Here is a 15,565-nt window from a genome sequence, read left to right on the forward strand (position 1 = left end):
CACAGGGATCTTGCTACAGACATTTCGACAATTTACTAACATGAGATTTAGCATATTTAAATCCTTTGGAATGACCTATTTAGGCGAATTAACAATTTTTACAGTTGGAAAACCCACACCAGTGTCATTAACTGGTAATTTTTCAGGCCAATGGTTTGTTTCCCGTGGGGAGGAATCTAATATAGGAAACGCCCGTGTGCACGCCACAAGTACTGTGCTATCCATGTAGCTGCTTCCTGTGTGTAGTGCACCCCTGATCTATTAAGGGGCGTCCTACAACCTTCCACTCCATAGCGTAGGTCGAGGAATCTACAACCATCTTCGTCACAGAATTGACGTAGCCTCTGGTTTAGATTCTCCAATTGACTCCAAACCCGAGGACGCCGGTACACCCTGGGTACGATGCTGCAAATTGTCAGCTTGGTTTTCACTCCTCGAGAGATGGAGGCCGCCTTCGCCAGTTTAGGCAGCCGTCGAAAGGACCCAAGTATTTCCTCGGAACTCCGACGACTGGCATCGTTGGTGCCGACATGTGCAACAGTCTGTAGCCGGCTACATCCCAAACGCTCAATAGCCGTCGGAAGATTCTCTTCCACATCCCGGACAGCCCCCCTCCTCCCGCCAACCCCCCCCCCCCCCCCGGCAAGCACACTGATTGACGTTGGACTTCTTCCCCGCCCTAGCCGCTATGCTCCTGAGGTGCTCAATAACCCACCTAACATTGGCAACATCTCCACGTGCCTCTCGGACCTTGCTGAAAGAGCGTTGTATTCTGATCCGGCTCAGCCTCCCCCCTCCCCCCCCCCTTGCCCAAGACAGATATTACACTGAATCTATTAGCAAAGTGCATGGGATTTGGCAGGAGCCTGCGTCCCCCTTGCAGCTTTCCCGTTGAGGCTCGAAATCTCGACACAATCTGCCACCCACTCTGGGGTGAAAGTGGGCCGGCCGCCTCAGTAGCACCTCAGGTCGGCTCAGTAGTAGTCAATATTCCTAAATAAAATACTCGTAATTCGATAGTCTTAATATAAAATAAATAACGTGTTATTATTGACAGTGTGGTTAATAATGTGGTGCAGAACAGTGTCCACTTATGATTAAACGAAAGGACAAGATTAGGACAATGGAATTAGGTTTTATGAGCAGATGCCTGCAGGTCACCTGTGAAGATCAAAACATCAAAAATATGGGAGTAACTCAGTCCATTAGGGTCAGACTGAGAATGGTTCAGGCATGTTAGAAGAACGAGCAATGAAGGTCCTTGAAGAAGGCGTTAATGTGAGAAGACCTAAAAGGGGGCAGACAACCCTGCCATGGGAATTATATACTGATCGAGCAATGAATGAGAAGCGGTTAACAGCTTTTGATCAAGGAAACGGAGACTACTGAAAGGGGAAAGCAACTAACCTCTAGCGGGAAAAGTCAAAGAAGGAGAAAACTGAACACTAAGGGCGAAAGAGTGCATTCCTGTATTACACCGTTTCTAATCTGTGCACTTCATTTTTGGTCTTCCAGTCTTATTGTCATCTCCTGGTTCTCACACATACTGTACATTACCCGCCTTTCCCTGTAGTGTAAACCTGTTTCACTGAGAATTTCGAAAACCTTGCACTATTTCACATATTGGAACGTTTTTTATAGGTCGACAAATGCTATGAAGGTATCTTGATTTTCTTTAAATCTAGCTTGTCTTATCGAGTGCAACGTCAGAAATGCTTCTCTGGCGCCATGATCCTTCCTAAAGCCGAACTGATCGGCGCTGAAGAGACCCTCAGCTTTCTTTCCAATTCTATAGTATACTATTCTTGCCAACAACTTAGAAGGGTGAGCTGTTAATGTTTGCACTTCTCTACCGTTTCTAACATCGGAATTGAGTGAAGGGTATATTTTTGATCGCCTGATGGTATACATCCAGACGCTTAGATTCTACCCACCAGCAGTCTTTTGGTTGCCATTTATCACAATGCTTTAGTTATCAATGCCATCTGCATTACTTAATTGCAGACTGCAAAGCTCTCTGAAACTCTGACCGTAATACTGAAACCCGAAATCGACTACCACGTGTTCTTCTATCACGCCGTAAGGTAGTTTCTCCTGGTCTCAGAGGCCTTCAGTGATTTCTTTTCAGCTATCCACTCTCTCCTCTATGTTTAACAGCAGAAGTGCTTTGCTTTTAATTCCACTGAAAATTGTTTTGTCTTCTCTTTATGCTGAATTTGTCTTATGAACCCCATTGCTTCATCGGTTTCTGCAAATTTTCCCTGCAGCCATCCCTTCTTAGCTTCCTAGCACTTCCTATTTATCTCATTTCTAACAAGATGAGCATACGAACTTCTACTCACCGATTGGATTCATATTGACAGGCTGTGTAAGGATGACTAGGATTTCAAAATATGTAAATAGCAAGACGCAACTCTCAACCGTGTTCGAGAAAATCGAGCCTGAACATTTTGGGCATCCTTACATACTTTGTGTGGTCGCTAGTGGCCTTAGATTCCTCAGACAAGTGACTAAGCGCTTAGTTTCATAGGCACAAGGTCTTTAGAACGAATCTCACTTCTGGTACTCTTTCTTAATTTCAGTCCCACGTAATTCTATCAACAGATATGCGTGGTAAAACAATAAACTGGTAGCCAAGATGGCAGGAATTCTTTTTATTCCATGATTACCGGTTTCGGCGAAACTGAAGCCGCCATCATTGTATCCGATGATGGCGGCTAAGTTTCGCCGAAACCGGTAATCATGGAATAAAAAGAATTCCTGCCATCTTGGCTACCAGTTTATTAAACTTCCTGGCAGATTAAAACTGTGTGCCCGACCGAGACTCGAACTCGGGACCTTTGCCTTTCGCGGGCAAGTGCTCTACCAGTTTATTGTTTTACAACTATCTAGATCGCTTCCACATGAGCACAATGTACTCCCTACAAGATATGCGTGGTACATAGCTAAATTGTGTGATGACTAAGAACTGCTATTGAATGTACCCCAAGATCGTTTTGCAAGAGGGACATTGAAAAACCATGCACGTACAAAGATTCGACTTTCATTACAAGTGCTGTAGGTCTCAATAATTACTGTTTCCCATGTTTCTATGATCTGTATCGTCCTGATTTGTACAGTGCTCCGTAGGTTACGCATTATACTTGTCAAACATGCTAATAAAATAATATAGATAAAATGACTATTTTGATTTAATTGAAAGTTCTTATGTATTCATTTTTTCCAATCTCATTGTGAAATATATTTTCTCCTTTTCTCATGGCAAAGATTATGAAAATAATAAATGAATCGTTCAAAGATGACAGCACTGTCATAATAATTGCGCGGGTAGGAAAAGAAAAGCACTGCAGGCAAGTATATTCGATCCCTGGTCTTCGTTCTCCTCAAACAAACAGCGTAACCCATTCGGCTGCGAAGTTCTTGAGTACTAGCGACCATACAAAATATACGAAGAGGCCGTTGAATATTACTTTTTCGTTGGTTGTAGTATCATTTAGTTATCTTTACCTCCCCTTGGTAGTTATCTCCCCTCTCTAAAATCCGGATGGGGGCTGTTTCCAGAATCTTTTAGCGATGGAAAGATCATAATGACACCACGTCACTTCTAGGGAGCATGTGCTGAGGATACAAACTATGTTTCTTCAGTGCACTGGTTCCCATTGTCTTCTGCATCCTCATGCCGTTGATCACTGCCAATCCTTCCACCTTTCTGGGCAGATTCACACTCAAAGGACTAGGGACTGACCTGAAGCTCTTCCTGCTCCTCCGCCCTCTTAACAAGGCTAGTGACAACGAATAAAAGTCAGTCGGACGTAGGAATCCAAGTCCAATATGCTCGGTGGAGCCACAATTCCTGTCTATAAATCGGTATTTCACAGGACATGGTTACGTCTCCGCCGACAATTTTGGACTTGCTTTCCTACCGCTGGCTGATTTTGATTCGTTGACGTAGTACAGTTTAGCGGTTTAATAGTTTTGTTTTTTAACCGAAGAATGTTGGGTTCCATGTTCCGGGCCCGTTAACTGTTGTAATTAATCACATGTCACCAGAAGATGTGTTTTTGGTGCCACGAATCCGGTTGGGATCTAAAAGTAAAAAGAGTGAAGTGGCTTCTTAATCCCAATGTGTGTGAATTCCTAAGGGACCAAACCGCTGAGGTCATCAGTCCCTAGACTTAGACACTACTTAAACTAACTTACGCTAAGGGCAACACACTACTTAACTTATGCTAAGGGCAACACAGGCACCCATACCCGAGGGAGGACTCGAACCTCCGGCGGGAGGGGCCGCGCAATTCGTGACGTGGAGCCACAAACCGCACGACCACTCCGGGCGGCTAAAATTACATCGTTATTAAAGTTGACCGTTACTTTCTACCATTATTCTAATGTCCGGCACTGGTAAATATGAAAGGGTATATTGTAAATGCAGTAGTATATGACAGAGAAATTACGTGAACTGAAAAGCACATATCCGTCAGGAACCTAAAATACTGTGGATCCAGAATGAATCACGGTTGATATAAAAACTCCTTCATAAGGCAAGAATCAAAGAATGTGTGTCAGAAACACTATGTACACTTCGGTACTTTGGCAGAAACTACGATTTCGTCCATTGTGTAGTCTCATAATTCTCATAATTCAATCTGAAAAGCCAACAATTTCGTGTTGTAATAAACAGAACGATGCCTGACTGGTAAAGGCTACGAATAAGTGCCTTTTTAAAAGAACGCTGAAAGGATTTTTCCCTTAATATAAAACTAAAGAAGGTAGCAGAACACCTAGGTAACCCGCACAACAACGGCTCATAATGCAACTCTGTGTTGACCTACGTAATTGAACTGCGACTCAACAGAGATGCAGTTGGACGCTTCACACAGAGAGAATCCCAGGGTGCATCTGAGAGCAGCAACACCAAGAATCACTTCTCGACTTCTGGCAGGTACAATATGTAGCATGTTTTTGGGAATCAGGGTTCTTTATTTGCGACAATATACAGTCAAATAACGAACAAATTTTACAGCTTTACGTACACCATATCCTTTACACCAAACATAAATAACTTCATCTTGATCCACCTTACGACTTCTAGGGGTCCTCAGAACAAAAGGCATTGTAGAGTAGAAAAAAATGTTCCAGTATCATTATTAGAAACGTTATTAACATTAAAGGTACGGTAAGTAATAACGTCACAGTGATAAAATTTTCAAGGCTTCCAGTACTCTCAATACCTCCTTTGCGAACAATAGCCACGGTAAGCTATCCGGTACCGTGACTAAATTTATCATCCATCAGTAGCGAAAAGTGCAAAATACCCCCTACAGAAACACAAATCAGTATTGGGACCCAGGAGAAAAATAAAGTGAAGATTAAGGGCTTTGCTTCCCAAGTTGTCCTTGATGGATCTTGTTTTGTTTGCAGGTGGTATTTTGAATTTTTCCCTACAGGGGGATGACCAGTTTAGTCATGCTACTGGATGGCTAAATTACTGGCACACACATTCCGTGGAAGGAGGAAAGATTACGGTTTGGTGTACCATCGACGATGTAGTCATCAGAGACGATACACGTACCATGCCAATAGGAGCGAATATCGCGAAATTCTAATGACGAAAACATCTATTTCACCTTTTTTGTTACATGAAAGAGGGCTCAGGCAATGGAGCAGCAACAGAGAGTGCAATGCAAACATAACAGTAAGGTTATTTGAGGACGCCGTACGCATTAGTCATAATAGGTATTGACTCTGCATTGGGTTAAATGGTACTGATCAACGACAATTGAATGCACTCCATCGATGCACTGTATCGATTGATTGCTGGAGGAACCCATGAATTTATGTCATATGTGTAAGAGATTTACCAGGAACAGCTGTAAACTGGATAATTTATCTTCATTTAGGATAATTGAAATTTTATTTTTTGTGGCTTTTATAGTGAGAATTTTGACAGACATTCGTTCATTTCGGAAAATCAGAGAGTCAGTGTTTCTGAAAGTGTAACTTCATTTGGTTTCCGATTCTATGTAATAATAACAGACTTGAACTTCACATAAATCATTTTACGCTGTGGTGACCACACTTTTCAAATTTGCTAATGTATCACGTTTTTCTAACAGAAAGACAATCTGTACATGCGATTAGCACTGTGCCCTGGAGCATCTAGCTAATATGAATCACCGAATCGGTTATCTCGATGTGACGACTGCGCACTGAAAGCTCCATACATGCGTCATCAACGTGGCAGTCGCCGACGAAGGTGTCTCCTTTATATTGTGTTCAGACAGTAATTAACAAGTACATTCTAGCGGGATGTTTACTAAGAGTTTATAAAGAATTAAGAAACTATAGTATCTGCTGGTGACAGCTATTGACATGGAGCAGAAAACGAAGACGAGACAGGAAGAGTTCCAGTACAGCGGCGGACCTGGTAATAAGGAGCAGGAATCATCACTGACCTGCAGCGCTGCACCAGAACGTTGATAACCATGAGACGAGCTTGATGTAGCAAGCTAGGAAATATCGCTGGAATATCAGCGGGGACTGATGTCTGAATTCGCTGACTACGGTGTGAATCCAGTAAAAAGCACCCCTCGACCCTCTACAGGGTAAATAACACTGTACTGTAACTAAATTTCCTCCGGTTCTTCAGTAGTGCCCTCATCATATTTTGTCCAAGTCCCTGCTTATTCCTGATCACGTGAAAATTGATAAGTAGTCGAAATTCATAGAATGTGCGTCTACCAACTAACAGCACACTAACATCACTTCGATGAAAGTGTCTATGCAGTTTGTGAGTTTGAGATATTTAGAGTCAACCATTTTCACAACATTGGTACCAGTGGATTGCTAACTTCAAAAAGCATAACCGCTCCATATACAGCCTTTATAATGTGATAACAACGTTTTTATTGCTATAAACCCCACAATAAACGAGCCAAGTCTGTGGCTGCCCGGAACAAGCATAAATAAACTGAAAACTTAATGAAGATAATATTCTTGTAAGTGAGGAGAAAGATACTAGACTTCAAAGTTATTGCAGCTGAAGAAGAGGTGAACAAACAAGTGATATAATGTGACGTTTCAATATTGATCCTCATAAGATGCAGCACTGCTTTCAGTACGCAGAGTGGAGATGCAGCTAGGCAGAACTACTCCTCACATACATCTGGCGTGCTGTTCTGAGAAATACATCGAGTATCTACATTAGATTCCGACCAGTTTATGATTTTCGTCCGCTCCAGTACATTGGTTGTAATATACTATATCCCACACTTTTAAATAGCAGTAGTGAAATGCCTGGTCTTGCAGGACAGAGCGGATTAGGTTGTGGAAAGGAGCCAAAATGCTTTCCTGTCAGTTGCACCCCACATACAAACTTTATTTATCAACACACAATTTTACAACAAGGATGCAAAACATTCAAAACTTTAATCGATCTCCTTTGATTAACTGTAGGTCGGCTTAAGGCCACATTCAAAATCCAAGAGACAAGGCTCAAGAAAAATTGAAATACAAGGTTCTTCTGGAGGTTTCACCCAAGAATATTTTCTAAATCTTTAGTCTAATAGGCTGAAGGCCTTAGCAATTTAATTTTTATGGAACAAGGCTGGAGAAATAAGAGGAGTTTCAATGAAAAGGCGGAAGGCCTTATCTTAAAACATTTCATATAAAATAAAGAATAACAATCTCTTGCCTTAAGGGAAACACAAGAATATTAATTTAAGAGATATTAATACTCAGCTGAAGACCACATATCAACAAAGTATGTTTAATGGCTTAAGGCCTTGAAAGAGTTTCAATCTATAAGGCAGAAAGCCTTATCTTAAAACCTCTCCAGTAAAATTCCGCTGAAGCCCCATATAAAAATATAACTGTCTCATGCCTTAAGGGCAAGACCAGAACATTAATTTAAGAGATGTTGATACTCGGCTGAAAGCCACACATCAACCAAATAACTAAAATCCAAACACAAAGGAACGGCGCTCAGAAGTTTCCAAGGGTCGACCTGGGAATGTAACACTAACGCCCATTTAGGTGAGACAGGCAGCCTGTCCAACGACATCTTAATCTGGAGGCAACCCAACCGACAGACAGCTGACCGACCAATCAACCAAATCAGTTCCTCTCCACGCAAGCAGCAAAACGACCACAAGATTTCAGTACACGACACACAGAATATTGGCGCTCACAACGGCCAATAACACCTCAACCGTCGAACTACATGCTGCGATGAACTCCAAAAACACGATGAGGAAAATAGGCTGCCTAAAATTACGTCAGTGACCAGGGCAGGAAACCGGAATGCCAATAGCCGCAAGGCAGAAGATACCGCTGGTGAACTTCAATAACAGAGAATACGTTAAGTTAAATTTCACAGGAACATGGCTGGAATCTTAGACATCTTAAATACACATAAACTGTTGCTAGCTGGAATGTCCCAAAAGCGACAACCAGGGTCAAACGAAGAAATGTAGACAGTTGAGGCTCGATATTAAGTTAAGTGAGGACTCTACTTTCATGTCCAAGATCGGTGGGCCGCGAACTTTGTAGCATTAGCAAGCAGCACCTCACACTCCAACCGCGAGTGCACGCCGCCAGCAGTTCCAGCCCGACTTCGCACGACCGGAGCTTGTTTGCTACTGCACGCCAACCGACCGGCTGGACTGCTGGTCCATCCGCGACTGCTGCTCCGTCGTGACTGCACTGCTGGTGCGTCTCCCACTCACTGACTGCCCGACACACGACGACCCGGAAATACAGGGCTATTACAAATGATTGAAGCGATTTCATAAATTAACTGTAGCTCCGTTCATTGACATATGGTCACGACACACTACAGATGCGTAGAAAAACTGATAAAGTTTTGTCCGGCTGAAGCCGCACTTTAGGTTTCTGCCGCCAGAGCGCTCGAGAGCGCAGTGAGACAAAATGGCGACAGTAGCCGAGAAAGCGAATGTCGTGCTTGGCTAAAATGGTTCAAATGGCTCTGAGCACTATGGGACTCAACTGCTGAGGTCATTAGTCCCCTAGAACTTAGAACTAGTTAAACCTAACCAACCTAAGGACATCACAAACATCCATGCCGAATGTCGTGCTTGAAATGCACTCACATCAGTCAGTCATAACAGTGCAACGACACTTCAGGACGATGTTCAACAAAGATCCACCAACTGCTAACTCCATTCGGCGATGGTATGCGCAGTTTAAAGCTTCTGGATGCCTCTGTAAGGGGAAATCAACGGGTCGGCCTGCAGTGAGCGAAGAAACGGTTGAACGCGTGCGGGCAAGTTTCACGCGTAGCCCGCGGAAGTCGACGAATAAAGCAAGCAGGGAGCTAAACGTACCACAGCCGACGGTTTGAAAAATCTTACGGAAAAGGCTAAAGCAGGAGCCTTACCGTTTACAATTGCTACAAGCCCTGACACCCGATGACAAAGTCAAACGCTTTGAATTTTCGGTGCGGTTGCAACAGTTCATGGAAGAGGATGCGTTCAGTGCGAAACTTGTTTTCAGTGATGAAGCAACATTTTTTCTTAATAGTGAAGTGAACAGACACAATGTGCGAATCTGGGCGGTAGAGAATCCTCACGCATTCGTGCAGCAAATTCGCAATTCACCAAAAGTTAACGTGTTTTGTGCAATCTCACGGTTTAAAGTTTACGGCCCCTTTTTCTTCTGCGAAAAAAACGTTACAAGACACGTGTATCTGGACATGCTGGAAAATTGGCTCATGCCACAACTGGAGACCGACAGCGCCGACTTCATCTTTCTACAGGATGGTGCTCCACCGCACTTCCATCATGATGTTCGGCATTTCTTAAACAGGAGATTGGAAAACCGATGAATCGGTCGTGGTGGAGATCATGATCAGAAATTAATGTCATGGCCTCCACGCTCTCCCGACTTAACCCCATGCGATTTCTTTCTACCAAGAAACGTGCCAGAACTGCGAGCTCGCATCAACGATGCTTTCGAACTCATTGATAGGGACATGCTGCGCCAGTGTGGGAGGAACTTGATTATCGGCTTGATGTCTGCCGAATCACTAATGGGGCACATATCGAACATTTGTGAATGCCTAAAAAATTTTTTTGAGTTTTTGTATGTGTGTGCAAAGCATTGTGAAAATATCTCAAATAATAAAGTTGTTGTAGAGCTGTGAAATCGCTTCAATCATTTGTAATAACCCTGTACTATCGGTCACTCCAGAGATGGTACGACAGTGCACTTATCGATATACGCTGCTGTTGCCACTCACGGGCATGTAAGGCAGGAACTTTGTGATGTCAGTAAATGGAATAAGAAAACGAGGTGGCACTACCACAATAAAAGACGACAAACAATTAATGGGATGAACACGAGCGGTGCACGGCTCAAGCCGTACTTCACATTTGTGAACTCAGGATGATAACGTTATTGGTTGGTGGGATATTTAAATTTATTTTTAGTCTTGCGTTAAGAATAGCTTCCTGTTACATTAATACGATATTGCAGAATTCCTATAATTTAACTCCTTTTTATCAAATGGTCTTAAAGCAGCCTCTGACATCAAAAGCAAGATTTACGCTATCGTTACTATTTACGAAGAGTCATTTGAAGTTGATGCTCTTCTTGGTTAGTAACATAAAGCTGTTATATTCTCACAATGTGAGCTGGAGTGATGTTGAGTGCGCGTGAAGAATTGCTTTTAACTTCTGAGTAATTAAAAATGTCTCAGCTTGTACATAACATTCTACAGTCTGGTACTGTGTCATGCATGCTTCTGAAACGCATTTTGTAAAACATCTGTTATCTGTGTAGAAAAGTTACCTACAGTATAATCCTTCGGACATTTAAAAGTATTGAAGCGTGTTTTGCGTGCTCGGGGATGCTTGAATGATATATACAGTCAGTGGAGCCCAGAGAAAACACTGTTAACAGCTACAAATTACTTTCATTGACTTCAGTATATGGTGTAGTATGCAGACAGCCCTCTCCTCGTTGCCCCTAGCTGGGGCTGATGAACTTGTGGCGACTGCTGCCCGGTCTGCTGCTGAGCTGGTGCCCTGTTTTGCTGAGGTCGGTAGCCTCCAGAGGTCACGGCCGTTAGTGCCAGCGGCACTACATGTTGTGCCGCGGCGACAGTCCACTCCTTGGCTGCAACGCAACCATATGTGGAGTCTGCTATGCGCTGTGTACAACCCACTGGCTTCGTACAGAAGTTGGACGGTAAATCTCACTTGGAACTCATCGTCTATGGTGGCAGGGCTGTGTCCCGAAGTCTCATGAAGGACGTTGGGAAGATGGCAAGTGCATTCTGGTCTCGAACACATGGAGGCTACTGGAGGAGCACAGACATCTTGCTGTCTGGCTGTTTACTGGCTATGTTAATTATCCCTGTCTGAAAATCCAGACTTATTTTTATGCCTCTGGGGTCTGTTTATTCTGCCCTTAAACCTGGCACCTACTCACGTTGCCATAACAAGGGACTCCCCCTGGTGTGGTGACATTGTTCCACTTGCTACAAAGTTACCGCTGTCCAGCGCCATTCACTAATGAGCCTGGCTAACCTTATTTCGCAATTCACTGGCGCGTTTGTCTTAGTGACTCACATGTCACCAACCTGACTGCTACGGACATGTAGCTCTTAACGCAACACTCTACAGTGGCTTCTCTTTATTTTTGCTAAACATTTATCATTTTATCCGAAAATTGGATAATGGCACTACAATATTGTTATTTGCGGAACACGGATGTCAAAGGAGTCAAAGCGCTCTTGGTAGCGTCGTCATTATAGATCTCGAATCGAACACGGAGTCACGTACAGATTTAGCAGAACTGTGACCAATATGGAGATAGACGGCACAGAGCAGGAGAACGATGCTCAAAATCTTCTAGAGTTACATATTGCGTAGGTAAGAATTATGGCTTCGTAACATGGCAAACTAACAGAGAAGTAGACAAAAAAGTTTTTATCATGCTCTTCGCAAATATGACGTCAGCAAATGTGTGAAGAAATCGAGCCCTGAAGCAAGAGAAAAGGAGGAAGGTCGTATATCTAGCAGGAGTTTAGGTGAATTACCTCGTCTGAAAGTCCAGCTCAGCCAAATCGGGAACAATGTAAGCATTTTACTAAAATGCCTGTTATAGAAATCTCATGAGGGCTGCCTTTCCTTCAAAACGTGTATTTAAACAAATATCTTAGCTGTCACAATCATAGGCTTCACGTGTGTGCCGTAAGTGTATTCTTTGAAGCGTGATATTTTGTCACATAGCTGACGTTTGTATGTAATTCGTGGTTTTTTAACAATATAAGATGATTTTTCAGCTAACGCTCCTGTCGATTTTATGCAATCGACAACGCCTTCAAATACCACTCATATGATTTTCATATTATCTAGCTCATTATGCACCAACAATTAGTCCTTCAGAAAAAATGAATATGAAATTTTTGTAGGAAATATAATGTAGTTAAATTTTGTGCTGTAATATGTTTTGGCTAGAGTCAGAGTTTTCGAATTATTCAAGAGAAACGTACAGAAGTGACCTTCAAATGCACTTTAGTTGGATAGCTCGAAAACTGTACCGTCCAGAGAAAACGTGTTGCCGTACAAAATTAAACTACATTAAATTTCCTACAAAAATATTGTTTTTATTTTTGTTGTTGGACTAGCAGTTCGTGCCTGGTCAGCGAAAGTACATGATAATCTCGCACGTGGCCTCTGAAGGCATTCCGCGTTGCATAAAATCCTTGGATAGGGGCGCTGAAACACACAGTATGTAGTTAAATCATATAATTCACAATAGTGGGTGGTAGTACAGATCGTTTTTATACTAAATATATGTAGATCTGTTGAAGATGATGAGATTACCAAACGTCGCTATACTGCCTTAGTGATAAGCTCTAGTTTTGTAATGGCTGTTGTGGAGACAGAGAGACTTGTAACTTAGTTACGTGTTGGCGAAGCCTACGATTACCTGACGGAAATATTTTTTATACAGTGCGTATCTCAGTATAGACAACTGTGTCCCTGTCACCGATATCTTCAAATTTTTACAATATTTCAAGACAATAAAAAGAATACATCCATTCAAAAAATACTGTTTCTATTCAGTTCCAGTTAGTTCCTCAGTTTCTGTTTTGTGTTGTTGGTGACGTCATTGTTTGTGACGTGATCCATTGTCTTTTATTGAAATTCTTGTCTCCGGCATGTCAGTGATGTTATAGGTCTAGCTATATTGCGTTGTTCACTTGTCGTAAGATACGTAATAGCCATGTTTGAGCAGAACCGCCGGCAGCATCCAGAAGAAGGAACACGGTTGACAGCTCTAGTTGCTCGCTCTTGCCTCGCCTCGCCCCGCATGCTCCTCTTGATCTCCCTTCTGCCCCTGCGTATTCTCTTGACTGAAGTCGAGTGCAGCGCTGAGCGTTGTTGACTAATACATGAAGGCGGTGGACGGAGAAGGAGAGCAGCAGTCGACCTGGCGATCCGTCACTGACCGACTGAGCGAGCAGAGGGCGCACCGACCTAATACGGGCCCGGAATTATTGATGCGCCCCGAGATTAGCGGCATTCTTCCAGCCCAGCCCGATCCGGACGCTGCTGCAAAATTAACGTCCACCCAGCCTCGCCCAGCGGGCGCTGACTCCACTCTGCGGTGGATTCGCCTCTCCCGGCACGGCAGCACAGGCGCATTCGGAACGCGAAGAGACCGGGTCCGCATCCACTAGCCGCCAGTTCGGGGGGCCAATTTTAATAAATCAGCGGAAAGCGAGACGTCGGAAGAGGGAAACGTCGTGTGGTTAAAGACCACAGGAACTCTAATTAAGCGGCCACTCTGTTCATTACTTTCACTGCAAAGTTTTAATAAGTCTGATGCTCCTCGGCATCTTGGGCTTGAAATTTGCGCTGCCTGCTATTTTATGCGAGATTTTTATCAGGCTGAGTTTTGTCAGAAAAATATCCCGGAAATAAGGTGCCGTAAAATCCCTGGGCACTGTGAAGATATTTCCATTAGATAATTTTTTATATATTTATTAATAGAATATATCAGAAAGCATAGGCATTCATATGGGATACGGGTTGAGAGCGTGTGACTCCCACACAGGAATACTGAGTACAGAGAGGGATACTAAAGGGATCATGAAGCTAATATACAGCCTCTCTCATCCAACTGTCAACCTCATTTGGCAGTGGTGTACCTTGCAAAGCAGATGACACTCTGATACATGACTTACAAGCTGTGGCTGGTAAAACTCAGAGATGGCTGTCCCATCACCAGTCTTACCTGCAGTCGGTCAGTATCCCATTCAGGAACTCAACAAACGTACTTGCAATCTCGATCCAGCCTTGAAAACTGGACGGATTACCGGGATACGACGTGGACAAGAAATAGGGATCAGATTAAAAGGTTTACTGGAGCTTGTTAAGTTGCCACGAGGAACGTTAGCGGAACTGCCCTGAAGAAAGTCGAATTAGTTAAACACGTGAAAGTAAAGGAAACAGATTTTGCAGCAGTTACAGAAACAATGAAGAAAACAGGAAATAGGCAAACGTTTAGGAATCTGTAACGTAACCGAGAAGGTAAAGGAAAATAAGAGAAAATAGAAGCAACATGTATAGCAGATGGGTGGAGAAAGATTACGTATAAATTCTCTGGAAGAAGAATTGTAGGAAGACGATGCAAGAAAATAGTACCGCAACAGGCAATCCCTCCCCCTCATCGGTCCATCTCCTGTACGCCCCTAGCTACATCCTCCATACCCACGCTCTGTCTATCTGTTCCTGTCACTCTCTAGTCCATCTGCTTCTTCTTCCCTTTTGTCCTTCTCCTTCATCCCGCTGACTCTTTCCACCTCCTCCTTCTCCTCTCTCTGTCCACCTCCTCCTTTCCCTCCCTCTATGCATTTTATTCTTACCCCTCTCGCTGCGAATCTTCTCCTCCTACCTTTCTCTGTCCTCCTCATTCCTTTCTATGTCCATATCCTCATCTCCCTCTTTCTACTCATCTGATCCTTCCCACTCTCTCTCTCCATCACCTCTGGCCTCCTTTCTCTGTCCATCTTTTCCTCCCTCCTTTCTCTGCCCATCCCGAAGTTATTTAAATTGTTTTACACCACCAAGATATCATAGGACTTATTGTGTGGCATAAATTTCAACTTGATATGTCTATTCGTTCCTGAGGACAAGGCGGCTTAACCGAAAGAGTCACAGACAAACAGTCAGAAGAGAAACGACAACTTGTTCGTGTGATATAATTATAAATTAAGAGTTGTCTGATTTACCCTTTATTTGTACTACGAAAACTTGCTTCTTGCCAAATCTCATGATTCTATGCCAACCAGAAGAATTGTACAGGTTTTAAGGAGTTAGTTTACGAGTATCAAAATATGTGCCATAAATGGCCTTATCTCATGATTCAGCTAATTTAGAAGCTTGATTTTCACACCACTAAGGAACCATAAGCTCCAGTACGTGACATAAATTTCAACTTGATAGGTCTACCCGATCCTGAGGAAAAGGTTTTTCAACAATCGGACTGACTAACAGACAGACAGACAAAGGGGAACAAAGTGATCCTGCAA

Source organism: Schistocerca serialis, chromosome 1 (assembly GCF_023864345.2).
Source record: "Schistocerca serialis cubense isolate TAMUIC-IGC-003099 chromosome 1, iqSchSeri2.2, whole genome shotgun sequence".
NCBI lineage: Eukaryota > Metazoa > Arthropoda > Insecta > Orthoptera > Acrididae > Schistocerca > Schistocerca serialis.